Genomic DNA, 2,500 nt, shown 5'->3' with positions numbered 1-2,500 from the left:
CCGTTTTCCAGAGCTGCTGGGGACGGCCAGAGGCCCGACAATGTCCACGGCGACCCTCTGGAAAGGCTCCTCTATCACCGGCAAAGAGATCAGGGGAGCTTTGGGAGCAGGCCCTGACTTTCCCACTCTTTGACATGTGATACAGGAGCGGCAGTAGTTGGCAACATCTGTCCCCATTTTGGGCCAATAGAAGTGGTGAGACAGCCGGGCCTTGGTTTTGCTAACCCCCAAGTGTCCGGCGAGTGGGATCTCATGGGCAATCCGCAGCAACTCACTCCTAAAGCGGTGAGGCACCACCAGCTGTTTTTCCTTCAGCCACTCTTGTTGGGGGTTACAGGGAATTGTCTCCCGGTACAACTTTCCCTGGTCCCAGAATACCCTCTCCTTATCGGTCTCGGAGGAGGGCTTCTCTGCGAGGTCCCTTAACGTCTCTAGACTGGCATCAGTTCGTAGAGCCACCTGAAACTCTTGGCTAGAGGCAGCCAAAAGTGACGTTAAGGTTCCAACCTCACCGGGACCCTCTGGGACCTGCTCTGGGTCCATCACCAGTTCCGTTATCCCTCTGGGTGAAGAGGTGTCAGAAGGCAGGGTTTCATTTGCGTTCTGGGCACTCTGACTGCGGGTGACAGCACCGATGAAGGCTGTCTCCCCGGGGAATAACCACTCTTCCCCATCAGCCTGACAGGTACTACTGGCTGTGTCACTGTCCGCTGTGACACTGCTCAGCTGCATTTGACCACTGTCCTCGTGGTTCTCATGTCTGCCTCCATCTCTGTCAGCACAGACACTTGCTACTTTGGGGTCGTCCTCAGCCACGTCACCCTGCCGCGTGGCATGGCTGAGTTCCCCTGTACAAATCTCCACATTATTACCATGCACAACATTTGTAATTACGTTCTGGGTATCCGCATTCGGGTCGCATGACTTATCAACAACATTTGCATCACATGATTTAACAACATTTGCATCACATGACTGATCAACAACATTTGTATCACATGACTTTTTGGATTCGGGAGGATCATCAGGGAGAAATTGTGCAACTAATCGCCCCAGATCAGTCCCCAATAAAACATTGGTTGGTAGATGTTCATCCACCCCCACTTCCCTCAACCCTCTCCCAGCACCCAGTCGAGGGGAATCAGGGCCATTGGGAAGGAGTGGTGGACACCCCCCGCCAAGGCGACAGTCAGGAGTTTTCCCGGGATAAAGTTTTCAGGGGGTACCAGTTCAGGGCGGACCAGTGTTCTGTCGGCCCCAGTGTCCTTGAGCCCCACAGTGGGGGTTCCGCCTACGGTGACGGGGTGTAGGTTTTCGCAGGCCCTACCACCCGCCTTCCTTGCCAAAAGGACAGTTCCAGTGGGCCCTTGGGCCTTGGATGTGGGGTTCCTCTTCTGCCTCTCTGGGCAACCAGAGCTGAGGTGTCCAGGCAGGTTGCAGGAAAAACACCTGCGAGTGTCAGAGGTGGGCCGGGCACTGGTGGATGAAACAGGACCTACGGGAGGTCGGCTGGTAGGGGCAGGGGTGGTTGTAGTTGTCATCTTACCCCCCTTTCCAGCTAGTGGTGGACGGCTTCCGCACCTCCGATGCACGGTTGGCCACATAGGCGTCGGCAATCTGGGCTGCTTTTGAGGCCTCCTTGGGCTCTCGGTCCATAACAAACTGTCGAACCTCCACAGGACAGACATGTAGGAGTTGGTCCTTCACCATGAGGTCCTTTAACTCCTCAAAGGTTGTAACGGACAGTCCTTGGATCCACTGGTCAAAGGTGCGCTGGAGCCCACCCTCCAAATCGCTGTAGCTGTCATGAGGTCCGAGCTGGAGGGTCCGGAATTTTTTTCGGTACACCTCCGGAGTCAGCTGATACTTCCGTACTAGGGCCTGCTTTATGGCCCCATAGTCTCCACTCTGCTCTTGAGGGAGACTGGCAAACGCGTCCAGGGCCTTGCCTCGCAGCCCTGGGGTTAAGTATTGTGCCCATTGTGTTGAGGGCAACTGGTACTGCAAGCAAGTCTTTTCAAATCCCGTCAGAAAGCTGTCCAAATTCCCGTCCTTTTCCATCACAGGAAAGTGCTCCGGTCGGGGCTTAAAGCTGCTGGCATTATTGGACTCACCGTTTAGTGAGGAAGATGTCTGCTGCCGGGCTTTGAGGACATTCAATTCATGGTCTCTCTGGGCTTGGCGCTCTCGCTCGGCTCGCTCAGCCTCTCGCTCGGCTCTCTCAGCCTGAGCCTGGCGCTCAGCTCTCTCAGCCTGGGCCTGGCGCTCGGCTCTCTCAGCCTCTCGATATTGCTGAATGAGGTCCAGCCGTCCCTGCCGGTCCTCGGCAGTGAACTGTTGTAGGGCCATTTGCAGGTAGGAGTCCATGTTGCCCTGGTCACTGCTCTGGCTCGCAGTTGATGGTGGGGATTCTGCAGCAGTCCCATCCTGGGCTTGGCTTGCCTCCCCTTCTTCAGCACTGGGGGAATGAACGTGCTCTGCGTCCCATTGTAAAAGTTCT

The sequence above is a fragment of the Anomaloglossus baeobatrachus genome, chromosome 7 (assembly GCF_048569485.1).
Source record: "Anomaloglossus baeobatrachus isolate aAnoBae1 chromosome 7, aAnoBae1.hap1, whole genome shotgun sequence".
Lineage (NCBI taxonomy): Eukaryota > Metazoa > Chordata > Amphibia > Anura > Aromobatidae > Anomaloglossus > Anomaloglossus baeobatrachus.
This window is presented reverse-complemented; position numbering follows the sequence as displayed.